A 27,523-nucleotide genomic window follows, 5' to 3' on the forward strand; every position below is an offset into this window, starting at 1 on the left:
TCCTCCTGCCTTCTAGGGGCCGATTACCTAGACCTGTTCCTGTATCTTGTCTGACCTGTCTGAACACGCTCCTAGCCTGTTCCTCCTGCCTTCTAGGGGCCGATTACCTAGACCTGTTCCTGTATCTTGTCTGACCTGTCTGAACACGCTCCTAGCCTGTTCCTCTCGCCTTCTAGGGGCTGATTTCCTAGACCCGCTTCTGTATCTTGTCTGTCCTGTCTGAACACGCTCCTTGCCTGTTCGTCCCGCCTCTCTGGGGGCCGTATTCCCAGACCCGCTCCTGTATCCCGCTGCAGTGTCGGTCTCTTCCGTACACTCAGTTCCAGTCTGAACTCTCTCCTATCCTTTACCTGTTTTGCCTCTATGTCCGTTCCTTTCCTTTTTCTGCAGAGTCTGAACTCGTACCTAACTCCTGCTTGTTGTCTCTGTACTCCCGTTTGTGAGTTTGTGGTCCCCTCGCTACTTCACTGCAAGTACCCTGTGGGTATCTGGCTCTGCCTTTCCCTTCCTGTCTGTTCCGTGTGAACAGAGCCCTGTCCGTCCTGCTCTGACTCCTTGCTCGCTGCTCCGGCAGTCCTGTCCTGCCCTGCTTCTGCTCGCTGCTCCGGCAGTCCTGTCCTGCCCTGCTTCTGCCCGCTGCTCCGGCAGTCCTGTCCTGCCCTGCTTCTGCCCGCTGCTCCGGCAGTCCTGTCCTGCCCTGCTTCTGCCTGCTGCTCCGGCAGTCCTGTCCTGCCCTGCTTCTGCCCGCTGCTCCGGCAGTCCTGTCCTGCCCTGCTTCTGCTCGCTGCTCCGGCAGTCCTGTCCTGCCCTGCTTCTGCTCGCTGCTCCGGCAGTCCTGTCCTGCCCTGCTTCTGCCCGCTGCTCCGGCAGTCCTGTCCTGCCCTGCTTCTGCCCGCTGCTCCGGCAGTCCTGTCCTGCTTCTGCCCGCTGCTCCGGCAGTCCTGTCCTGCCCTGCTTCTGCCCGCTGCTCCGGCAGTCCTGTCCTGCCCTGCTTCTGCCCGCTGCTCCGGCAGTCCTGTCCTGCCCTGCTTGTGTTCGCTGCTCCTGCAGCCCCGTCCTGCTCTGTTCTTGCCCACCGCTTTGGGCGTTCCCTCTCTGCTGTGGTTGTCTACCGCATCTGCGGTTCTGTGACCCAGTCTGTACTGGGTCTTAACCTTTCTGTGCTCCAGCCCGTCCTTTCGGCCAGTACCTCCCTGCCTGCATACTTGCCTGTATCCACCCCTCTGCATACCTGCCGTGTTTGCTTACATCCACCAGTCTGTGCCAGCCTAACCTGCCTGTTCCAGTAATTCCAGTGTGGGTCAACCCCCGTGTCCGGAGTTTGACCTGGAGTAGCACCTGGTCCCTCTGCCCGGTTTCTCCCTGGTGCACTGGCGTCGTATGCCGTCGTGCCACCTTGGTCGGATCGGCCAGATACTTAGTCACGCCCCTCCAGGCACTCTCCGGTCCATGGTCCAGTGGAACCACAACACCCGCACACGCCAGTCAGTCCGGGCGTGTGCATAACACTCGTGAACGGGCAGCCGACAGGTGCACCAAATACATTAGGAAGCGCAAGCCTGTTAATACATTTGGTACATCTTACTCCTGTGGACTCTGGATCAATACTGGAGTACAAAAAGGCAATTATGAAGAATTCCTCCCTCAATCTCTTGTGAGTTTGTCTATTACATACATACCTTAGAGGCACCCCATGCAGCCGCCAAGGGGGGGCCTGGGATAGAGGAAGCCCGGATCTGGTTCAACCCATCCCTTTGTTACTCTATGATTAGAAATACGACTGCCTTCTCTAACTGTACGGCATTTTAAGCAGAAATGGTGTGGAACTGGCCTAATAGTCATGTAAAGGGGAGGGAGGAGGAATCCTATCTGGCCTGTATGGCAAAACTCAACAATATATTGGGGGCACCGACTTTGCCATGTAACTTATTGATTACAGGTAGGCTAGGAGTATAAGGCAACATGTGCAGAATGACACTGAAATCGTAGTAACACATTGCAAGATTGGATGAAATTATTTCCTATGCTGCGACCTGCGCCTGCGATACAAAGTTGCAAATTTTCCAAATGGATTTTCTGTTGCTGGTCGCAAGTCGCATACGACACATTTGCCATAGACTTCAATACAATTCTCACAGGACATAAAACTTACCTATGACTTGGCCATTTTATTTATAGCAAAAACAGAGCTCTAACAGTCACAGAACAGTAAGTCGCAGACACGTTGGGCAGAGGTTTCTTTTAACTCAACTTCTAAGAGAATTGCTGTCAAACTTGTAGCCCGGCCTTATTCTGATATTCCTGGCTAGCACAAAATGTCTTCTTTAATAACTTACATTCTAAGTATATCTTGCAGATTTTCACAATAAACTAGTTTAATGTCATGTTTTTCAAGGCACCTATACAATTACGTTGTCTAATGTATGGGAAGAGGGGAGAAAGTCAGCTCACCAACAAGATTGTAGTGATGTTCATAATGTATACATTGCACAGAACCGCTCAGGTCATTGTTAATTATGAAAAGAGAAAAAGTGGAATTCCAGCATCTGGATCTTCTAAAAACTTGAAGTTTATTAGAAAAATAAAAAATGTACTGTATATCACCAAAAGTCACAACTAACCATCATGGTATTAGCATAGCAAATGCGTTTCAGACCGCACATCTTTAATTATCGCAATGATTAAAGACGCACGATCTGAAACGCATTTGCTACGCTAATACCATGTTGGTTGGTTGTCACTTTTGGTGATACATGTTTTTTATTTTTCTAATATCAAATTTTTAGAAGATCCAGATGAAGGAATTCCATTTTCTCTCTTTTAATCTTCAATCACTGCGGCACTGCTTTCGTTCCATGCTTTGAAGGAATAAGTGGGTGAGCTGACTCTGATCTTTTAGCAATTTCATTATGGTTACTGGCAATAACCTCCTTACTTCCCCTTTCCCCTACCCTTTATCCACCAACCTGCCCCCACCAGTATATCTCCCAATAAAGCAAAGTAAGAAACCAAATCTTTCCTCTCCTACTCTTCCTTTCTTTTCCCCCTCCCCTATTATGTGTTGATTATGAAAAATGTTGATATGGTTGTTTGGAAAAAGAGCAAACATTTTGTCACTATGACTGTGGGTGGTCTTGTGCTCAATAGTGTCCTCTAATCTATAGGTCCCCGAAAAGTTTCCTTCTCTTAAGGTCTCCTGTTTACTATTAATAACATAAAACTTTCCTATGTCCTGTTGGGGACATAAAGGTCTCTATCAGATAAAATACAATTGTGTGGGATGGAGTATAGCTGCTTTCAAAATATGCCAGAGACCATAGGAGGTCTAAAAACAATTCTGTGGCTGGAGGGATTTAAGGAAAATTGCTACATAGGTCTTGAGGTTACCATTGAAGTTGGAATTTATTTTCTAGGGAGGCGGACATTCTTGGAATTTGGTTTGGCAGAGGTCAGTAGTGGGGAACAGGGTTTAATAAAATAAACAAGTCACAATTGCCAACAGCGGAGAGAATTCAATGATTAATGCTAGTACAAGTAAAAGTAAAATATTTATAGCAGAAGTAAAAAGTCAAAGGACCTTCAACTAGTATCCTCTAAAAACAATAGCTGTAAATCTGAACAGATTCTGTGTGATGAAAGCCTAGTAACACGCAGTATCTAAAAATTCAGGTGTCCATGCAATTAATTAACAAGCAGGCAATTTTTGTGCTTTCATTTTTTCCTCCCTTTCTTCCAATAGTCATAACTGTTTTTATTTTTCCGACAAACTAGCCATATGAGCCCTTGTTCGTTAGTTTTTCTCGGTGGACGTGAAGAGGAAAAAAAAAGTTTCTTCACCTGCTTCTTTCTAACAGTCCGTGAAAATCGGGACCCACTCTGATATCATACGAGGAAGGTCTGATTTTGTCACGAACCCATAAACTTGCACTACCGATTCTGATCTGACCCTCGGATCAAAATCAGACATGTCTTCGTTTTTTTAAACGGACAACTTAGTCCAAGGGAAAAAAAAAAAATTGGACATGTGAACTGCCTCATAGACAATCATAGAAATGAGTGTCATCCATGAAAAACATGTGAAGCACTCGTATGAGAAAAACTGCTGTCTGAATGAGGCCTTAGGATTAGCAGATAATTTAAAGGTGACAGAGTATGGAGTTTTCAGTCAATGGGATGACAATCAGGTGTTAGCAGATGACCTTTTATTTAAAACAAGGATCTATAAAAGTCTGATATCTACAAAACGCTTGTGGATTTGTACTATTGCAGGAACAAGAACATTTCTGAGGACTTCAGAAGAAGAAATGTTGATGCTCCTCAGGCTGGAAAAGGTTACAGAACCATCTCTAAAGAGTTTGGACTCCACCAATTCACAGTAAGACAGATTTTATACAAATAGAGGAAAGACCATTATTGCGCTCCTCAGTAGTGGTTAACCAACAAAAATCACGCTAAGAGCAAGATGTATAGTAGTCTGCAAATGTCACAAAGGAACCCAAGGCAACCTCTAAGCAACTAACAGCCTGGCGGGATTGCAAGGAGAAAGCCATTGCTCTCGAAACAGAACATTACTGCCCATATGCAGTTTGCCAAATACAATCTGGAAAAGCAAAAAGTCTATTGAAACAATGGTTTGTAATTGAATGAGACCAAAATTGACTATGGTGGTAGTATCATGTTTTGTGCTCATTTTGATGCATCTGTGCCAGGTAGTCTTGTCATAATTGATGTAACAATGAATTCTTAGTTATACCATAAAATTCTTAAGTAAAGTGTCCGGACATCGGTCCTTGAGCTGAATCTAAAGAGAACATGGGTCATACAATAAGACAACGACCCAAAGCACACAAGTCGTTTTACAAAAGAAAGGTTAAAAGGAAGAATAAAGTTAATGTTTTGGAACAGCCAAATCAATTTCTTGACTTTAATGCTACAGAAATGCTGTGGTAGGATCCGGAGCAAGCAATATATATGGCAAAACCCTCTAACATAACAGAGTTGAAGCGCTTTTGTAGAAATGGGATAAAACTCCTCCAGGAGTGCAGGATTGTTCAACAATTACCTTATATATTTAGATGCAAAAAGTTCACATACATTTGTCACATCGACATTTGACTTTGGATCATTTTCCTCAATAAAAAAAAAAAAAGTCTAATATTTTTGACTCCATTGTATTTTTCGGTTTTCTTTATGTTGTTTTAGGACTTGTGTGGAAATCTGATCTAGCTTTAAGCCAGATGTATGCAGAAATATGGAACATTCTGAAGGGTTCACAAACTCTCAAGCACCACTGCATCAGTGCCTATGTAATTTGATTGTGAAGCTACCCATAGCGGAGATTACATTTCTGTGGTGCTAACTTTCGTGTGTTTCTTTTCCTTCCAGTGGTTAGCATGTTTAGCCTATAATGGCTTGTTTGCATGTGCGGGTGTTCATCTTCCTATCGTTAATCTGTGTTTATCTTCCTAGGCTTGGCATGTTTATTCCCTTATGACAAGTCAACCCTTTTTTTATGTTTGGGATGATAAGTGTTAATGTGCTGTATTTCAGGAACCTTACATGTCAACATGCCATACCACTAAGACACCAAAAGTGGTGGTTCATAATACAAAGAGCAGAATTCCAGGAAAAAGGAATTAATTTTGAGGATTTAAAAAAACAAAAACAACAAGAACTCCAAAGGGCAAAAAAAAAGTTTACTATAAAATAAAAGGAGAACTTCAATCATATAATATTTTGGCATGTCACTAGGCTATGCCAGAACATTATGATTGGTTGGGGCCAACTTCTGGGAACCCTGGCGACAATCAAATGTGTAATGAATACATTTGTAAAGATTCAGGATATCTGAACAAAACTTTTTGGTGAACTTTAGGTACAAGTTTAAGGCTCGTTATTGATCTTACAATACATTATTATGTTATGACTAAGAAGGGTAAGATCTGATGTGGTTATTTACTAACAGAGCATGGAACTAATTTAAAGCATGATATGTGGAAAGCGATCTTCCAGTCTACATACTTGTTCCACTATTAAATGACCTCACTTGCTATCCTGAGCTGGTGAAATGAAAAACTCACATTATTTATGTCATAGCGTCAAGTTGTCATGTTTGGCAGGTGACTTGCAGACAAGCGGTAGTGAAGGAGCCAGCCATATGATCTTGGAGACTTCAAATCGTCTCCTAAATATTTTAATGTCTCTGTTGACATGACTATTATAGCCTCTAGTGGAAGTATCTGATGAAACGAAGATCTAGACTACTGTATAAAAATACCACATATCAGTTATATCAGACCACACAGGGAGATGTCTTCAGAAATATTGAGTAACCACTTTACATTTCTAAACATGGCCAATTAACATCAGTCAAGAGATAAACTGTTAACGTGCTACATTTGCTGTCCTGATCAACAGACGTAGATATCCAGAGATTTCATCAAATACATAAAAGGCAATCCAGTTTAGCTACATAATAGATTATTCCCATCTTAACAAGTTAATATCTATCCACAGAATCAGGGGCGGACATTTCGCTGGTGCAGCTGCAGCGGGGCCCGGAGGTGGAGGGGGCCCGCCGACACCAGTGACTATTGCAGCTGGATGTGTCTCCGAGGACACATTCAACCGAAATGTATTGCGGCACAGGGAATCGGCTGGCTCCCTGCGCTAGAATACACGTCGTCAGCCAATCAGAGGCCGGCAGCTGATGTCCGCATGACAGTGACGTCATGCACCATGGCAGGGAAGCCGAAGTCAGCTGCCGGCTCCCGCAATGGCTATAGAAGAGAATCCCTTGTGGGGTATGAGCATGGGAGGAAGGTGAGTAGTATTGTTTGTTTTTAATGTATTACAAAACAGAGCACATTATAGCAGGATAGGAACATATATACCAGGATGAAGCCCATTATACCAGGAAGGGGCCCATTATACCAGGAAGGGGCCCATTATACCAGGATGGGGGACATATATACCTAGATGGGGCCCATTATACAAGGATGAGGTTCATTATACCAGAATGGGGTCATATATATGAGGATGGGGGACATGTACACCAAAATAAAGGACATGTATACCAGAATGGGGCAGAATATACCAGGATGGGGGGGGGGGTGTACACCAGGATGGGGCACATTATACTGGGAAAGGGACCAGAATGGGGCACATTATCACAGGAAGAAGCCCAGGATAGGCCACATTATATCAGAAAGAGGACCAGGATGGGAGACATTATAATACATAGCGTATTCTCATCATTTTTGTTATTCACAGCACCCTCTCTTTATTACATAGTCCTCTCATTACATAGTCCTCTCATTACATAGTCCTCTCATTACATATAAAATGACTGCTGATGAAACAGCACCTGATCAGAAGACCGGTCGGTCCATCAGCTCCTCCATAAGAAAAGAAGCTTTACCATGTTCCATCAGCAGTCATATCAGTTTATACCTAACAAGAGAGGATGGCACGTAATAAACATCAGGGAGCTATAAATAACAAAAATATCAAGAATTCAATATGAAAGGGACGGTGCAGTACATAACGAGAGAGCGCACTATGTAATAAGGGACAGCAATATACATAAAGAGAGGAGACTGTAAATATATTATATATATTTATTACACACACATATATATTTATAGATTGGGTCCCCCTCCTTTCATGGCAACCAAACACATTTCTTGCATAGGGGCCCTAAGCTGTCAGTGTTCGCCCCTGCACAGGATCGAAGTTGCAAGTAGTCAGCTCATTCATATGTTGCTTGTTGTTGCTTAAAGACCCTTACACGGAGGATTCAGAGGCATCCAGCCATAGTTGCAATCATCAGAATGCAGGTACCTAGGTATAGGAATCCATTAAAATGATTTTTTTTATGCTTTTAAAACATACAAATATCCACCCCACATGTCATGTGAACTGTAACAGACTCTGTGTTTCGGATTAATCCTACATCATGGTATAGAAGTAATCTGAACCGTGTAGGGTGTTATAGTTCACATGACATGTGGGGTGGATATTTGTATATTTTAATCACATGAAATAATGAAAGAAATGACTAATGGCTTTCTGTTTTTGGATATCTACAGGATAGGTTACAAACAACTTGTTAATTGCTGGAGGTCTAAGGATCCATTTACACAAATTGATCAGCGACAATAAACAACCTCCGATCAGCTACTAGTTTGTGGATCGGTGCTCCCTTAATAGCCAGTTTACTCAGGCTGACCACACATTAGTTATGCTGTGAACAACCTGTAATACATCATTCAGTGCCATTATTCTCGGTAGCACAAGCCTTGTTTACACAGGACATTGTGCTGCCAAAAAAGATGATCTTTTGTGCAGCACATTGGATAATTTCACCAGACAAACGAGAGTTTTACTCATTTGTCGGGTAATCGATAGTCTGTCTAGGCTGCAAGATTATTGTGAAACAAGCTTTACTAAGGACACTTGCTATTGCTGTGTAAATGCACCTTAATTGTTGAGGCAGAGCACAGTCTCTGAAATGCTCCACCTATTGCCTGTGGTTCTGCTGGAGTCAGCCATCGCTTTATTCCAACAGACCATTTCAAACACCTGTCCTTGGGTTATTGAGCAATTGTTTATCTAAATTTAGCACCTGAGACTTATTCTCCTATTTACTCATTTGATCATCCTTGCCTTACTGTGTAACTGATAAGTATAGACATATTTGCATATATCTACAATATATCAATGTAAACTCTAATATTTGGGAAGGCTCTCTGAAAACCATGGTGTCCCAGAAATCCAAGCTAGATAAAACCAAACCCACTTACAAAGACTCAGCTCAACTAGGAAACCCACATAGGAATAGATCTAGATCCCCTACTAAACAGAGTGATAATGACTCATGGTCAAGGGATCGGGGCATGAAATCTGATGACTCCACAAATTCAGAATTTGATCCCCAGAAACAAAGGAGAGAAAAGAGGAAGGAGTCGGCCTCTAAACTAGCATCTGCACAAAAACCGCAAGTGCAGGAGAATTCTGACTCAGATGAAGACTCGTCCCTTATAACTAGTCCTCCTAAGCAACGGATAAGGATAGACAGCCCTCCCTCTTTAGACATCACGGACCCGTTGCAGAACTTTGATTGGAAGCAGCCAATTGACCAATCATTTTTTAAAGGGATATTCTCTGCTTTCAAGGAGTCCCTTCGCATTGACTTCGACACTAGGTACGACAAACTCCAGAAACAAATTGACTCAGTTACCAACAGAATAGATAAGACTGAGTCTGAGATTTTTGAATTGGAGCAAAAAAAATAACAGACTAGAAAAAGTGTACCACCTCCTCAAGGAGGAATTTAGAACAGTAAAAAATAAGCTCACTGACCTAGAGGACAGAGGTAGACGACAGAACTTAAAATTCAGAGCTATACCAGAGTCTGTCAAATCTGACCAACTTGCCCCCTACATCAAAAATTTTATTAAAATGGCAATTTCATCTTTATCTGACCTAGAAGTAACACTGGACAGGACACATTGGCTTCCCAAGCCCAATCACTTGAAACCGGATGTCCCAAGGGACGTTATCACTAAATTCCATTTTTACCAGACCAAAGAGCAGCTCATGGAGTTTCTTAGGCACAAAAAATCCTTCCCTAAATCATACGACTCCATCAAGGTCTTTGCTGACTTGTCGAGAGAGACAATGACCCAACATTAAAACCTAACTAAGGTCACCGACGTACTACGAAATAATCAGATCCCTTATAGATGGGGATTCAACCCCACAAAGGTCCTGTTTTACCACCAGGGGAAAAATTACAGTATTTCTGACATTGCGGATGGGGGGAAACTCTTCAGGGACCTAGAGATTAACATCACCTGACGTTCCAAGCTAATTAATGGGCTGAGGCATTAGGCCATAACTTTAGTCCCACCTAGGAGGTTGTCATCGACACGTTAGTCCCTCCTTGTTTGGAACTCGGTATTTAGTTATTGGATTTAGACCTGTATTGAGGTATTTTATCTCTCAAGTTAAGTTTTTTTTTATTTTAATTTCTATCTTTGTCTAAGGTTGTAGACTTGATCTGATTTATATTCTTTCTGGACATTTTATAGTTAATTTTTGAAAACATGCTTTGGAAAAAACAATGGACGATTTTATTTCACCAAATATTGAGTTTTTACCATTTCTTGTTCAGTACAAGTCATGTCAATTAGATTTCTAACACATAATGTCAATGGCCTCAACACTCCACAGTGCCATTTCTTTGCCTGGAAGACAATTAAGGACTATAATGCTGATATAGTAGCTCTCCAGGAGACTAAATTCTCCTCTGTCAAGCCACCCCGTTTCGCTCATAAAGAATTCCAAAATATATTTTACGTCAATAATATCAAGAAAAAGTGGGGAGTAGCCCTGTTAATCAAAAATTCTGTCTCGTTTGAATTAATCTCAAGCCTTAAAGATCCAAATGGGAGATAAATTATATTAATCTGCAAACTGAACCACCAAATTTTCACCCTCACTAATGTATATGTAACAAACCAAGGCCAAATATCCTTCCTGAATAAAATAATGCGTACTATTACCCAAAATAAACAAGGTGATTTAATTCTCTTCGGAGACTTTAACATTGTCCCAAATTCTCTCCTGGACCATTCTAACAAGTCAAGGCACCAATCTTCCTCACTAGGCCCATGGTTGCTCAAAATGGATCTATACGACGTTTTTAGATGCCTTCATTCGTCTTCCCTGGAATTCACTCATTACTCTGGTACTCACAACTCCCACTCTAGGATAGATCTAATTCTCACTAACATATTCTCACTTCCCAAATTCAAAAATATACTAATAGCACCCAGAGTATAGTCAAATCACTCCCCTGTAATATTCAAAGTCAATGTATTCTGCTCAATCAGCTGGTGTCTATTCCAATAGCTCTTTGTCACAAAGATTTTCCCTGTCTAATGGCACTAGACAGGGGTGCCCTCTTTCCCCCATTCTTTTTGCCCTGTTTATAGAGCCATTTGCTTCTTCTATTAGAGAAAACATTAACATTACTGGCATCCCTGTCAATACTAAGCAAAGCAAAATAGCCCTATTCGCGGATGATATTTTACTCACCATCTCAAATCCCCTTAAGTCCCTGAGGCATATTACCACCACAATTGACGAATTCTCACACCTATCACTATACAAAGTTAATAAGTCTAAATCTCAAATAATTGACTTTAACATAGAAAACACATTTCTACACTACCTAAAAAAAGAATTTGAGTACATATGGAAGGAGAAGAAAATTATATATCTGGGAATTAAGTTGACTAAACCTTCTTCAGATCTAGTCTCAGAAAATTTGACCACACAGTTCAACACTTTTCATTTAGATTACATTCGCCTGGCTAAGCTAGAAATCTCATGGCTAGGCAGAATTGAGGCGTTCAAGATGCTCTTACTCCCCAAATTTATCTATGTCATAAGATCTATTCCCATTTTTAAACCAAAACAATGGTTCAAGAAACTACAATCTCAACTTATGAAATATATTTGGAACCATAAAAAGGCAAGAATCCCTACCCTCTCATTATTGAAACATAAAAAGATGGGAGGACTGGGTGTTCCCAATTTATATAATTATTACCTGGCCACCACATTAAAGCTTTCTCAGGGATGATTAATTGAATTGAATAACACTTCCTGGATCAACATAGAGACGTCAGCTTCTAAAACTGAACAATTACGGTCCCTAATTCTCGCCCACCTTATTGAGCCTTCTAGGCCCCCGCCAAACTACCCCACCTTAAAAGCCGTTATTCTGGCCTGGAGAGACTTGGTAAACAAATCCTCTACACACTTCCCTTTAATTAGAGTTAAAAATATCCCTTTGGTTGTACAAGAAATCTTAATTTCAAACCTCGACCTGTCGACCTGGCTAGATAAAGGCATAAATACTGTTAATGACCTAATTTCTGATTATACCCTGTTACCCTTTTACACATTACAAACTAGATACTGTCTCTCAAGGGATGAGAGGACGAATTGGAAGCTTATCTCTAATTTTTTTTACGAAACCACCTTCCCTCACGTTCGTCATACCACAAAAAGTAGTACAATTAATAAATAATCCAGAGAAAACATCCATTTGGAAGACAAATGCATTGTATAAAATTTTCAAATGAGGAAGTGAATTTGCCTTACCACCCCTTTTTTAAGACTTGGGAGAAAGAACTTAACATTAAAATAGATCTGAATAAAATGAGTAAGACCTTAAACATAACATACTCTCACACAGCTTCAGCGACAATGCATGAGTCTTACTTCAAGGTTCTTTCATGGTGGTACTGGACTCCAATAAAATGTCATCGCATTAACCCCACTAACTCGCCTTATTGCTGGAGGAAATGCAATAATCAAGGCACATTAACCCACATGTTCTGGGGATGTCCTAGACTGCTTAAATTTTGGATGGATACTAAACTCTTAATATCCGATATCACAGGAATGACCCTATTCATTACTCCACAATTAGCCCTCTTGTCAATTGGAATAGAAGACTTCCCAAAGCAGTTACGATTTATAATTTCGCATATTATAGTGACTGCTAGACTCATCATTGCTACGAGATGGACCAAACCTGATCCACCCGATATAGATGTACTTATAGACCGAATTACCCAACATAGCGTGTATGAACACAATATAGCAATTAGAAGCAACTCTTTCTCAAAATACCTAGATCGTTGGACCCCCTGGATCTCTAAATACTTACCGCTACTCTTACATAAGGCCAATTGACATCCCATATATTATCAAGTGAACCAATTGTTTGACTCTTTCCTTTGTTCTTTTAAATGGTAATACAGAACTTCCTTTAGCTCAAATAAAAATCTAAATTCTTTACGAATGTTCTTTTTTTTTTTTTTTTTAAGACACATTTAATGTATAGTTCTTTGATAAATCTAAAGTTTATGTCTTCATAGGTTTTATGTCTAGACTCATTAATAGAGTACTTATCTATTTTCTGTTTGTATTTGAAATTATACTATATTGTACAATACAGTGATTTCCAAACCTTTTTGTCTACAATATGTAGATTGTTTGTTTTCCTTTCCCCACCTCTCCCTCCCCTTCCCTCATTTTTTATTTATGTACCCTTTTCCTTCCCATCCCCTGGTTACTTTAAAAACTTTTTCAATAAAAATATTTTGAAACAAACACCTGTCCTTGGGAAATGTGGCCCCACCAGTCAAATCCTCAGTGATCAGCATGTTATCACATACTGCGTACGGGTATTGCTTAATTGCCACTGAACAGAAAATTTATAGTGAGAGGAAACTTCCTTTTTCATTACAGGTCAAGCAGTGACATGATGAGCCCCAGGGGCGAATATCCTTAGAGAAAGGACTTTAGAAATGAGCTAGCCCCTTTAAGAACCAAATTAGAAGGGTTCCTCCATAAATGACATATTACATATCCACCAATCATGATAATGGTGGTCTCCTGTTTCCCGTCCCTCCTCACTATACGTCCATGATGAGAACAAATTTAAACATGGAGTGCCACTCCATTCAAAGTCTTATTAGACTGGCAGATATTGTAGCTCTCCTTAACAGATACATGCCATTTGTAGTACTGCAGTCCTTTTATCAAGTAGTTTAGACCACCGCAGACTAAGTTATTTCTTATACTACTTTGCATTTTAAGTTTATTTTTTTATCTTAATTTAGTAATGTTATTGCCCATCCTATGACTTTAAAAGGGAATCTGAGTCTACACCTGGCACCAATACAAAAGTAAGCTATAATCTAATATCCTGGGAACATTAAGACATTAAAATAGTAACAAGCAAATGGCCTCCAAGTGCTAACACTGTTCCCAATATGCGGGCAACCCTGTTCCTGCAGAATGCAGTCTGCCACTTAGCAGCATCAAGCGGGCTCATGTGTCCGTATTCCCCTCCTTCACAAACTGGAATATTGTGTTGGATTTGATTTAGCAATCTTTGTACTTACTATGCTTCTTCAGTCTTAACACAACATAAACCTTTCTAGTCTTCTTTCCCAAAGCAGAATCATTACATCAACGAACCCTAGAACAAGATGGAAAAAAAAATATTGTTAGAATCACCGTAAGTATAAAAACCTGAGAATTGTGAAAGTTATTCTTGTTATGGATCACGCTTTTTAATATTACTAAAGAAAGAGGACAGGATGTAAACAAAAAAGTACACCTTGGTATCACTGCGTCCAGGTAACCATTAAAAAAAAATAATTAAAAACCTTTCATTATACTGACACAACATTTTTTAATAAAAAGCATTCAAAAAGTCGTCTAGAAAAAAATGGTACCACTGAATTTTTAATCTTATCCAGCAAAGAATGCAGCCTGTCCACTTTATTTTTTTCCTATGTGCGGCCCATTTACCCAAGTGAGTTTGAGACCTCTGATCTACACACTGATATTAGAAATGGCTTAAAAGTTGTCCAGTCGATAAAAATAATGGCCAGTATGGAATATTATTCAAGCCATGCTTACTCTCACCGATCCCCTGCAGCTTTCAATGCATCACCTACCCTGTCCCTGCTGTTGTCTACTTCTTGGTCCTGCATGATACATTGAAGATAGAAGGAAATGTCCACTTTGCAAATCACTGGCTGGGGAAAGTTTCTGCTTCAATCAGTGATTGCCTGAGCGGGCAATGCGCTCCTTTGATACCAAGACCTCTCCTGACCGCTTTATTGCAGTCACATATGACAGTGATGGCCACACATAAGTGTAGACCTTTCCACCATAGTCTGCAGGAATTTTGGAGTGAGCAACTACCTTAATATCCAAAAGAGAAAGCCACACAAATGCTAAAGCACCTCCTCGACTTTTCTGGACCCAACTTTTATTACATGTTTCTTATATAGCGCCATCATATTTCACAGCACTTTTAAAGACATAATCATCACTGTTGGGGGAGTACAGTCTAAATTCCCTATCAGTATGTCTAAGGAGTATGTGAGGAAACCGGAGTGCCTGAAGGAAACCCATGCAAACATAGAGAGAACATACAAACTCCTTGCAGATGTTGTCCTTGGTGGGATTTGAACCCAGGACCCCAGTGTTGCAAAGCAACAGTGCTAACCACTGAGCCACCATGTTGCCCATAGTTTAACTAACAGGCAGTGCTAAAATGTTGTGCTCTGGGACTGGGCTGTCTGCTGCTCGACATAGGCAATGAGTCCATCCCATCTCAGGTTTGTGCAGAAAGAGGATGTCCAGTAGTAGTGATGAATGAGTAAATTCGCAAGACCCTGTCTCAGCAACCAGATCAATATTCTGTGGCCGATGGACGGGAGCCCTGAGAAATGCCTCCCATCAACGATATCCATAGCTCCTTTTTTGGATTAGCTGGGCAGGTGGGCTCATCAAAAAAAGCAACTGCGAATGCCTTCAGATAGGAGGCAGTTAGCATGGCTCCTACCCAGCTGCCATGGAATACTGACCTGGCTGCTGGACCAGGGTCCTGTATAATGATTCACGTATCTCCACCTCGTAGCTCAATAGGTTCTTTTAATTTAGCTGTATTTTGGTGAAAGTTGTTGGCGGCTCTGTAGGTCTGCAAATGGTCCCAGGACACAAACCACTTACAGTGGTGGCCAAAAGTATTGGCACCCCTGCAATTCTGTCAGATAATACTCAGTTTCTTCCTGAAAATGATTGAAAGCACAAATTATTATCTTCATTTAATTTGCTTGCAAGGAAAAAACACAAAAGAGAATGAAGCAAAAATCAAATCATTGATCATTTCACACAAAACTCCAAAAATGGGCCAGACAAAAGTATTGGCACCCTCAGCCTAATACTTGGTTGCACAACCTTTAGCCAAAATAACTGCGAACAACCGCTTCCGGTAACCATCAATGAGTTTCTTACAATGCTCTGCTGGAATTGTAGACCATTCTTCTTTGGCAAACTGCTCCAGGTCCCTGATATTTGAAGGGTGCCTTCTCCAAACTGTCATTTTGAGATCTCTCCACAGGTGTTCTATGGGATTCAGGTCTGGACTCATTGCTGGCCACCTTAGAAGTCTCCAGTGCTTTCTCTCAAACCATTTTATAGTGCTTTTGGAAGTGTGTTTTGGGTCATTGTCCTGCTGGAAGACCCATGACCTCTGAGGGAGACCCAGCTTTCTCACACTGGGCCCTACATTATGCTGCAAAATTTGTTGGTAGTCTTCAGACTTCATAAAGCCATGCACACGGTCAAGCAGTCCAGTGCCAGAGGCGGCAAAGCAACCCCAAAACATCATGGAACCTCCGCCATGTTTGACTGTAGGGACCGTGTTCTTTTCTTTGAATGCCTTTTTTTTTTTATCCTGTACACTCTATGTTGATGCTTTTTGCCAAAAAGCTCTACTTTTGTCTCATCTGACCAGAGAACATTCTTTCAAAACGTTTTAGGCTTTCTCAGGTAAGTTTTGGCAAACTCCAGCCTGGCTTTTTTATGTCTCGGGGTAAGAAGTGGGGTCTTCCTGGGTATCCTACCATACAATCCCTTTTCATTCAGACGCCGACGGATAGTATAGGTTGACACTGTTGTACCCTCGGACTGCAGGGCAGCTTGAACTTGTTTGGATGTTAGTCGAGGTTCTTTATCCACCATCCGCACAATCTTGTGTTGAAATCTCTCGTCAATTTTTATTTTCCGTCCACATCTAGGGAGGTTAGCCACAGTGCCATGGGCTTTAAACTTCTTGATGACACTGCGCACGGAAGACACAAGAACATTCAGGTCTTTGGAGAAGGACTTGTAGCCTTGAGATTGCTCATGCTTCCTCACAATTTGGTTTCTCAAGTCCTCAGACAGTTCTTTGGTCTTCTTTCTTTTCTCCATGCTCAATGTGGTACACACAAGGACACAGGACAGAGGTTGAGTCAACTTTAATCCATGTTAACTGGCTGCAAGTGTGATTTAGTTATTGCTAACACCTGTTAGGTGCCACAGGTAAGTTACAGGTGCTGTTAATTACACGAATTAGAGAAGCATCACATGATTTTTCAAACAGTGCCAATACTTTTGTCCACCCTCTTTTTTTAGGTTTGGTGTGGAATTGTATCCAATTTGGCTTTAGGACAATTCTTTTTGTGTTTTTTCATTGAAGACAAATTAAATGAAGATAATAATACCAAAGAATTTGTGATTGCAATCATTTTCAGGAAGAAACTGAGTATTATCTGACAGAATTGCAGGGGTGACAATACTTTTGGCCACCACTGTAGAATCTTACTATAATCCATTCTCAAATTCAGATAACAAAATGCAGATAGACATTTTTAATCATAAAATAGTGGTTAGCACTTAAGTAGTTAGTTAAGGCATGTATTGTAATTACGGTATGTGGTTTTCCCTAATGCACAAGTTAGATTTAGCGGACAATTTTATTGCATAGTTCTACTGTAAATAACTGTCACACACATTCGAGAGTTTTAAAATTCTTATCAGGAGGATAGCGTGACAACAGTAAGAGCTAAAGTTTTACATGTAAATCTAGAAATTCCACTAACCATGGTAGGAATGATTATTGCCTTTATTGCCAAATATGTTTGAAGTTTCAACTTTTTATGTCTACGACAAATAGAAAGATTGTCCTCTGCAATCCACCCTTGAGCAATATATTAGATAACGCGTAATCTTAAAAAAAACCTCAGGAATAATAAAAAAAATGAAACTAATTTTAAAAAATTTAAAAAATGTGGTTGCATAAGTATGAATACCCTCTCAAAATTGGGAATTTAAACAGCTTACAACACAATCAAAAGGATCTCATTGTTGAAGGATATCAGTCCCAAAAAAAACCCAAAAATGAATATATTAGCTATACAATGGAACACTGCAAGGATCATCATCAAGAAGTGGATGAGATTTAGCACAACAGTGACAGTACCTAGAACTAGACGTCCCTGCAAAGAGGCCTACAGCAATATTAAATGATCTGCAGGAATTACTGGGAAGTTCTGGTTGTGTACAGCATGTGACAACAATCCTGGATTCTTTATATGTCTGACCTGTGGGGTAGCATAATAAGACAGAAGCCTTTTCTTACAAAGAAAAACATCCAAGCCTGGCTATGTTTGCCAAATTTCAGGCCTCTGCTAAAAAGTTGAAGATGAATTTCACTTTTTAGCATGACATTGACCGTAAGCATACCACCAAATCAAAGAAAAATGGCTTTGTCAGAAGATTATTTTGGAATGACCCAGTCACAGCCCCAACCTGAACCCAATTGAAAATATGTGGGCTGGCCATGAAGAGGGCTGTACACAGGAGATGCCCTCACAATGAGAGATTTGGAGAGCTACTGCAAGAAAGAGAGGGCAAAGATTGTCAGTTCTAGATTAGCCATGTTTCTAGACTCCTACCCAAAAAGGCAGCATGCTGTCATAAATTCAAACGGTGCTTTAACAACGTATTCGTTTTTGCGCACATAGCTTTATTCAGGATTTGAAGAAGAAATTTCCTGAGCGTTTCTGCATCTCCTTGGAAGGAAAAACGCTCCAGTAAAACCGTGCGGATTTGCCGCGGTTTTTGATGCATTTTTTATACATCAATTAATGTTTTTTTGAGCTAAATAAAGTTATTTGGTGGGACATTGCTTTAACCCTTGAATTACCGTCAGAACTGGGGTGAGTATATGGGTAATTTAAATGATTAAAGAATGTGTCTGTTGTATTTGGTCAGGGACCTCAGTGACACTGGAGAGATCACACAATATCTCACTGCTGCTGTCACTTTGTCAATATTGAGCAGAGATTCGCGAGCACATGATCCAGATTACTCACTACGTATGTATCAGCAAGCGCGCTGTCAGCGTATGGCATACACACCTCCGGATTCCAACGCATGGAATATGTGTATACGCCCCAGTACAGTCACTGCCAGCTTCACGATAACCCACTTAATATTATTCGTTGCCACCACCGACGAAATAGGAGCTATAATACAGGCCTGGTCGGATGCCTGCTTTCTGGTAGCGTATGGCTTCGTGGGAGGGAATGATTACAGAACAAAAGAAACAGAACTATTAAATATTATATTTAATACAAAAGGGAGGCAGTGTTTATGAAAAATATACAAAGATGTTACAAATGGAGACATTTACAGTACAGAATATACAGTTACATGAAATAAAAGGGGTTAACAAAAGAAACTTACTATAAAGATCGCAGAGACGACTCTGTATAGCTGGAGGGAAGTGCTCCTATGACCGTTCAGCGAACGTGACCTGTGCTACACATAAATATGTACTTCCAACATGAGTACTGACCCACCTTCGGCTGGGTCTTTTATGTCGAAGGGGAGAACCGGCCCACACACCACCTGTGATGATCTCACGTGGGCTGGGCTCCAGCCTTCATATTTTTCTTAAAATCTCAAACTTCTGGGATAACTTATCGCTGGTTGATCGCATAAGCTTGCAAGTGACGCCATATTCTTTATTAAGAATTTACCTTTCCTTAGAGACTACACATGGCACAGCTGCAGTCTGTTATTCTGGTACTTTTGCGCCACAACTCACCGAAGGGGCTCACAGCTACAGAAAAATAAGCGTATTGTTCCTTAACTGACCCTGCCGCTAAAAATGTGTTCCATTATTATCGGAGTCATGAAACTTCCAATATTCAATATTTTGTGGCTGTGCCAAAAAGCCTGGAGTTTGCAGCTGGCTATTGTGAGTAGTGTTTGAAGCCTAAACTAGCTGTGTCCTCCTCACCCAGGTGTAAATTTATCACAGGCCTGTGGCAATGGAAAATACACTTGTATGCTAATTGGGTTAGTAGCCCCCTTGTGCTAACATTTGACTACTAGGCACTTCTGTGTGTGCTAATTGGCATACAGACAACTCTGCAGCTACCAACTCTTGGTCTGGTGACAAATAGTATAGGGGAGGGGGGAGTGAGGTGTTCCAGGGGGAGAGGGAAATCCTTAATATTTTCTTAATATTTTTATGACATATTTCAAATAAAGTGTGTGCTCTGTGTCTGTGTGTTTATTTAACTCATTACTTTACTTTAATTCGATTGGGTCATGAAAGGGTCTGATTGACACCTTGTCATCACCAAACAAAAGAGCTAGGTGGCAGCTAATCCCATTCACCCAATCTCATTAGCATTTCCATTCATGTAATTTATGTGGCAGCTGTGAGCTGCTATTTAGCCTAGGAAGGTGCCATTTGCAAACATGGTCCCTGGCCATTCTTAACAGCTCACAGCTGTTTCGTTAGCTGCTATGTCCCCCCAATCAGCACTCAGCAGTGCTTTGGAAGCAGCGCATTTTTGCTGTGTCAAAAACGTAGTGTTCTAATGCCGCACTTTTGTTGTCGGTACATGTGAATCCACCGCATATAATGACACTTCAAATCGGTCAAAATCTGCAGCGAGACTAGCGTGTCCGCTACAGAAATTGACATGCTGTGGGTGAGTTTGGGTACGTCGACACAATCAGGAGCCACAGCGGGTTTGAAGCTGCGTGTTTATGCAGCGTCAAACCCGTGGCTTCCAGATGTTACAGCGTAGTGGATGGATCTCAAGAAATCCCATGTCCACTATGCGTGCATCTGAGGCTGTGGATCACCCACAGACACTGACATGCAGCGCGTCTTTCAGGACTGCAGCATGTCAAATTCTCTTGCGGAGTCGCTAGTCTCTGCAACAGAAATTTGACCGCTAGAATGTATTGAATGCGGTAAATCTGCATGGTTCAGTGAACACCTGCATTCAATAGAATGCAGCGTTTTGGACACAGCAAAAAAATATGCGTCCAAAGCGCTGCTACATCCAGATCATGGGCACAGGGCCTAAAATGAAAAAAAAAATGGCGTGGGCTCCCGCGTTATTTTTATAACCAGCAGAGGGAAAGCCGACCGCTGGGGGCTGATATTAGTAGCCGGGGAAGGGGCCATTAGCCAAAAATGTTCCCTGGCTAGTAATATTAGCTCACAGCTGTTTGTTTAGCCTTTACTGGCTAGATTGCAGGGGAACCCCAGAAAAAAAATTGACGTGGGGTCCCCCTATAAAATCTAACCAGCAAAGCCTAAACAGACAGCTGCAGGCTGATATTAATAGCCAGGGAAGGGGCCATGAATACTAGCCACCTCCACGGCTATTAATATCACCTCTCAGCAGTCCCAGAAATGGCGCATCCATAAGATGAACCAAATCTGGCGCTTAGCCTCCAATCTTCCCACTGCCCTGTAGCGATGGCGAGTGGGGTAATGGGGTTGGGGTTCACGTCAGCCTTGTATTGCCGGCTGACGTGAAGCCCAGGTTTGTATTGGAGAACCTCTATAAGACGCCCCCATTACTAACTGCGTAGTAAAGTTATCGCTGCCTTTTCAATAAATATACAGCCAGAATAAATTATTTTATTGAAATAAAAAACCCACGGTTTTAAAAAAATAAATTATTGAACGCTTTGTCCCCGAATCCCTCGATCTTCTGAAAAAAAAAGTAAAAAAACAAACAAACAACCATATTCCTCACCTGTCCGCCGTCATGACGTAGACCACGATTACCGCCAACGATTGTCCCTCGGCAATCCGTGTCACTTCTACAGCAGTGACATCAGCAATCACTGATGTTACTGCTGTAGAAGACAGCAGTGTAAAATCACTCCTATCAGTATACATGCTGAAGGAGGTCACTGGGGTTCATCAGCTGAAGATCATCTGATCAGCCCCGGTGAGCTCACCACCATGGGAACATTCTTGAGAATGTTTCCAAGGTGAGGTCACGTGAGCGCCCCGCAGTGTACTGCTGGCCGCCGGGAGGAGAGCATCGCCGGGACTGAGGACCAGAAGGACACCGGGGGGCGTCGGACAAGTGAGTATAAGGTTTTTGTTTTTTTTATTGATGGCACGCCGGCTCGGCTGTGGAGACTACTGCTTCCCCCAGCCGCACTGCTCTCGCTGTTATCAGCGTGAGCGGTGGTCGGATGAGAGTAGTAGTTCTCCTCTCTTGACAGGGGGTACCACCTGCACCGAGTTTCCCCCGCAAATTCGCGCCTATTGGCTTTAATTGAAATGCAGCAAATCTGCAGGTATAAATATTATACCTGCGGTTTTGCTGCGGGTCATGGAGATATTAGGAAAAATATTAAGGATTTTTCTCACTCCCTGAAGCCCCTCTCACCCCTCCCTTATCCACCATCTGACAAAGGACCAAGAGATGACACTTTGACCAACTGCTTCCATGCAAATTAACACACATAACAGGAGGCACTTGTAGACAAATGCAGCACAAGGAAAGGTGCTACAAACCCAATCAGCATGTGAGTGTATTTCCCCCTGGCAAAGGCAGGGGATAATTAGAAACAAGCTTATGATAAATTTACATAGAGCTGAGGAAACTTTATTCCCAGGACGTCAAAGGGAATTTAACAGAGGTCTGGCAGTCCATCCGGAGCCAATACGAAATATGGAATATTGGAAGTTCCATAATTCTGCTAATAATGAGGCCTATATTTTTAGTGGCAGGGTCATCTAGGAAACAATATGCTTATTTTCCTGTCGCTGTAAGCCCCTCAGTGGGGCTGTGGCGCAAAAGTAACAAAATAGCAGACTGCAACTGTGCCATGTGTAGTCTCTACGGAAAGGTAAATTCATAATAAAAATATGGCATTACTTTCGGGCTTCTGCGATCAACCAGTGAGGAGCTATCAAAGAAGTTAGAGTTTTTAATAAAAACATGAAGGGTGGAGCCCCACCCACATGATGTCAGCTCAAGGGGCATGTGGGCATGTCCCCTCTTCGGCCTAAAATATCCAACTGAAGCTTGAGCCATATTCATTGCGAGGAGTATATATTTATTATAGCAATGGGTCCTGTTCGAGAACGGTTAAATCTGGAGTGGCTCCCCTCCACCTATAAGGGGTCGTCCCCGCGAACTGTATAGAGTAAGTTTCTTCTTTAATCCTGTTTATTTTGTGTAACTGTTTATTCTGTACGGTATTGTCCCCTTTTGTAAAATCTTTGTATATTTTTCCTAAACACTGCCTCCCTTTTGGATTTATATAAAATTTAATAGTCCTGTTTCTTTTGCTCTGTAATCGTTCCCTCCCCCGAAGCCATACGCTACCAGAACGCAGGCGTCCGGCCAGGCCTGTATTATATTTCAAACTCGGCCGGTGGTGGCAGCGAATAATAATAATAATTGGGCTATCGAGAAGCTGGCAGTAACCGTACGGGCGTATACACATATTCCATGAAATGGAATCTGGAGATGTGACGCCATACACTTTCTGTTCGCTTGCCGGTAGCTCCGAAGTGAGTAGTCGGGTTCGTGTGCTCGTGAATCCCTGATGAAATCCTGACAGAGTGACGGCAACCGTGAGATATTGTGTTATCTCCCCGGTGTGGCCACTGTGTAACCCTGACACTGCAGTTCAATTCAAGTCAATGGGCGCGAATTCGCAGTAGAAACGCCCGAACAATGGACATGCTGCGTTTTTTTCCGAAATGGTAATCCTGAGTGGAAATTTCTGCATCATGTGCACAGCACATCAGGATTACCATTGCAATAGCTGGCAGAGCGCGGGAAAACCACTGCGAAAACACATCAAAAATGCTGCATGTGCACATAGCCTAAGAGTGTGCATATTTATGCAACCGCATTATTTTAGTTTCATTTTTATTTTCCACCTGAAAAGATTTGAGTTTATTTTTCAGTTGAATTGTATAGATTATGGTTGACAATGTTCTAAAAGAATTTTTGTTGGTATGTGTTTTTTTTACAGGACAAAAACCTGGAATTTTAACAGGGGTGTGCAGACACTTTTTTTTATCTACTGTATTTGACTATATAGTTTTACATTTTATAAGCCAACTAATTTGTTTAATCTCTCAAGTCACAAGAAATCTAACCATCAAGAAATATGATTTCCATAAAGTGTTATGCTATGCTACAATTCAGAAATCAAAATATGTATATGGTTGAGATCGCTGTTGGCATCAATAAGCTACTGAGATTGTCATATTAAAAAAACAGAACCCGGACTGCAGTTATTTTATTGGTAAACGTACACTAGCTTTCATGGCATAAAGAGATATGTAGTTCTACAACAGCTGGAACGTTACAGGTTTGGGGATGACTACTGTAAAAGAGGTCTATAAATATTAGACATAAGTTGATTGATTTGAACAACCATTGAACGAATGTTCATCACTTGAACAATCGTTTTGCTGACACAGCCTTTCACATTTTGGTTGATGTTGACCTTTAAACTGGCCATACACATTAGATACAGTTGGATGAAATATCATTCATCCGATATGTCTTTCTCCCAACTCCCCCATACACAGGGACGTACAATCAGAAGCTAGACCGACCATTCATGTGTACTCCAGAATTATCTCCTCGCCAAACAAAAGTTAAAGACAATTGATTTCCAACTGCATTATCCTTAAAGGGGTTTTCCCACGAACAAAGTTAATTTTAAAGTTGATTTGACTCAATACAGCTTGTAATAATAATTTACACATAGGAAATAGTGAATGTCAAAATGTGTATCTTTGTATAAAGAGATGGCCACTAAAGATTGATTATGTTTGGTGGTGCTACAATACAAATGCATATCCTCACCACCTATTGTGTGACTACAGGCACTAAGTCCATTAAAATGAGAAGTACACAACCAAGTAGGATTCATTTTTTTTCTTTATGCTCTAGGCAAACCAAGCTCTGAATGATGAGAACACAGTAAAAGAGCAAAATAAATAGCTTAGATATCCATGCCAGAGAAACTTGGTGGTTTTAAAAGTAGTTTGTTATGGAATATTCTGTTTCTGCTCCATCGCATTACTCATAAATACCCAACCAACAGAAAGGCGCTCAACCCCATAAACTGTAATGTGCCAGGTCGTCCTCTTTTCCTTCTATGCAACAATAAATGTACTTGCCATTCACTATACAATGCCAGCGCAACTCTGGCAGCTGTGAGCAGATTTAACACAAAAGGAAGCAAACAAGGCTTGTTTTCAACAGAGCTGTCATTTCAGTGCACTTGTTCTGTGAATTGTTTGACCATCAGCAGAGTTTATAAACCCTTTGACATGAACATTGTGCTTTCAACCGCTCCACTTCATCAAGTAATTTACTGAAAGGTTTAACAAGATGACCTAATATGGCAGAAGAATGCAAATGGAGAGTAGTAGCACACTGAGAAGCTGGAAGGACACAGGAAGACAAGGCTGATAGCTACTAAGGTCCTGATAAATGTTCACAATGGAAGACAAACGGCAAGAATACACCGATTTATGTTCCCACAGATGGTCCCATGCAAAACCTGGAGAGAAGCTAGGTCAAGGGCCATATCGAACAGATGACTATTAATTAACATTTGAAATCAATTTGGAAAAACACCGGTCCTCATACTCTGCAGGGCATGTAGCTCGCATACTTCACCGTGTAAGTCCTTGTCCACAGTGGGGCTTCAATAGAGCGCCAATTCCCTCCAGCATGTTTTAAGGCGGCCATTGTGATTAATGTTTTAACAGGATTAGCCGACCATCTAATGTGTATGGTGGTACCCTCATCTCTCTCCTAATGGAAAATGCGGGGGTGGAGTGTGTGTGTGTGTGTGTGTGTGAGGGGGGTGTAATGGGCTTTCCATTGGCCCAATACTTCTGTTCTCAAGAGGGACAAGTCATCACCAGCGTTACATAGCTGCAACTTATGCCTATTCTAATATATGCACCCTTGTCCAGTCCGAGCATGCACTGGTATGGGATAGCCGTAAGTGTAAGGCCAAATTCTGGATAAGCAAACTATGTAGGTATTATCATCTTCAGATTCAGATACTTGCCTCCAGTGCAAAAAGAAACCACCTGCAGACTAGACCTGATCGTATACATCAGATTAATGTTGACCACTCTTGATAGATTGGTTAACAGCCCATATATTAATCTATATTCTATTTAAAGATGCCCAATCATTTATTCAATTGGGAGATAAATTAGCAATTGACACCTTTGTCAATAATTATCTTCTGCCCCAAGACAATAGCTAGATTGAGCATATTTATCTATAGAAATCTCCTATTCCCCAACTCGCTCAAAATATCTGGGAGGCTCCCGTAAAATAAAGAAGAACTTCTTGACCCATAGAAGAAATTGAAGAATTGGAAAATCTCCCAGGTGCTGCCAAAACTCCTGGGAACCAGCGCTTCCAGAAAATTCTTCAAGCCAATCACACATTAGGTTTGCTAAATTGGTGGACCCATCATTAAAACTTCATTTTACCAATGTTCACTGTTTGTAGAATAAAGTTTGTAAAAACTCCACTAACCTAAAACTCCATTGACCTACAATGATGTATTCATAATTCTACTGGAATCTAACTCTGAGCTACAAGGGTATGTGCACATCGTGTATATATATAGCGGATTTTCAAATGTACTGTGTATTACAGTAGCAAAACTGTATGAGATTTTAAGAAATCTAATGCACAAACTACAGAAAATATCTGCAGAGTAAATTGACCAGCATTGCAGATTTGTAATCCATAACAAGTCAATTTATGCTGTGTATGTCACCATCGATTTCACTCTTTGCCATGCAAAGTGAGAAATATGCAGATCAACTGACTAGCCCAGGGGAATGGGGATGACTCGGTACCCGGGCCTTTAGCCTGGCCTTTAGGGATGTCGCGGTGGTCGGCTCCTGGGCCCGTACCCTGGGCCGCTCTTTAAAAAGGGGAATGATATTTGTAAAGTTTATAAAAGAAAGAGTTCGTGACGCCACCTGTGGCTTCTGGTGAGGATCACCAGCGCTGCGCAGTCCACTGAGGCCGGTGATAAGGCAGCTTGATGGTATAGCTCTCCACAGGTAGAGCTGGGCCTCAGGGCAGTATAGGAACGGGGATGCAGGACAAAGACTCCGCCGAGCCAGAGCAAGAACAGGGACGGACACGGTAGTCACTTCAATACCTTTTACTGGTGGAATTTCAGGCACTCCCCGGAGCACTGTAGGGTGAAGGGTGTATGTCCGGATCCTCCCCAATGAGCAGGTTTTGGGCCTCCTGGTTCTTGCTGCTGCGTAGTAAGTTTCTGACCTGCCTGGAGCTAGGCCTAACTTTGTCTCTGTCCTGCGCTGGCTGACCTTGTGGTAGGGCCTTCTCTTGGAGTACACGCTCCCGACTTACGGGGCCTATGTGTCTCCTGGCTCTGGTACGTATCAGCACTTTAGCGATCCTGGGACCTGTAGTTCTCCAGGGATTAAGGTTTATCTTACTGGGTCGTGGAGATCCCGGTAAGCTTCGGACCCGATGTCCGGTAACTACTTCTTCTTCGGGGTGAGCTAATTAAGCTCCTCTGCTCCCTATGAGCTAACTCTCTCTACTCTTCGCCTTCGGCCTACTCGGACCCTCAATAGGCTACTCACACTAACGGCAGCTTGCCGCGCTTCACCGATCTTATGGCGCCGGCACACCTAAAGCTCACCTCTCTGAGCAACACCCGAGTCTGGACTCCACTCTGTATTCAGGCTTGCACCAACTGAACTCTC

At 41.8% G+C, this 27,523-nt stretch overlaps 1 protein-coding gene across 7 annotated transcripts in view; it reads right to left on the reverse strand.

The window, feature by feature from the left end:
* Positions 1-27,523, reverse strand: part of SORBS1 (sorbin and SH3 domain containing 1) — a 269,503-nt gene that overhangs the window by 168,784 nt on the left and 73,196 nt on the right. For all 7 annotated transcript variants that reach the window (XM_073685634.1, XM_073685629.1, XM_073685632.1 and 4 more), the window contains exon 2: positions 13,992-14,068. The gene's annotated coding sequence lies outside the window, so the exon portion shown is untranslated. The remainder of the gene's footprint in view (positions 1-13,991; positions 14,069-27,523) is intronic.

This window comes from Phyllobates terribilis, unplaced genomic scaffold (genome assembly GCF_046119375.1).
Source record: "Phyllobates terribilis strain yellow unplaced genomic scaffold, ASM4611937v1 Scaffold_5__5_contigs__length_657084704, whole genome shotgun sequence".
Taxonomy (NCBI): domain Eukaryota; kingdom Metazoa; phylum Chordata; class Amphibia; order Anura; family Dendrobatidae; genus Phyllobates; species Phyllobates terribilis.